This window comes from Anopheles gambiae (genome assembly GCF_943734735.2).
Source record: "Anopheles gambiae chromosome X unlocalized genomic scaffold, idAnoGambNW_F1_1 X_unloc_4, whole genome shotgun sequence".
NCBI lineage: Eukaryota > Metazoa > Arthropoda > Insecta > Diptera > Culicidae > Anopheles > Anopheles gambiae.
The window spans coordinates 264,764-265,000 of NW_026902648.1; positions in this window are offsets into that span (position 1 = coordinate 264,764).

Here is a 237-nt window from a genome sequence, read left to right on the forward strand (position 1 = left end):
TAGTGCGGTCCGTCACGGCAGGGGTTCCACAGGGGTCTATCTTGGGCCCCACCCTGTGGAACACGATGTACGACGGTGTGTTGGACATCGCCCTGCCACCCGATGCGGAGATCCTGGGGTATGCCGATGACCTGGTGCTGCTGGTCCCAGGCACAACCCCAGACACGGTGAAAGCTGCTGCAGAACAGGCAATAACATCAGTGATGGAATGGATGGCTCGACACCATCTCGAGTTGG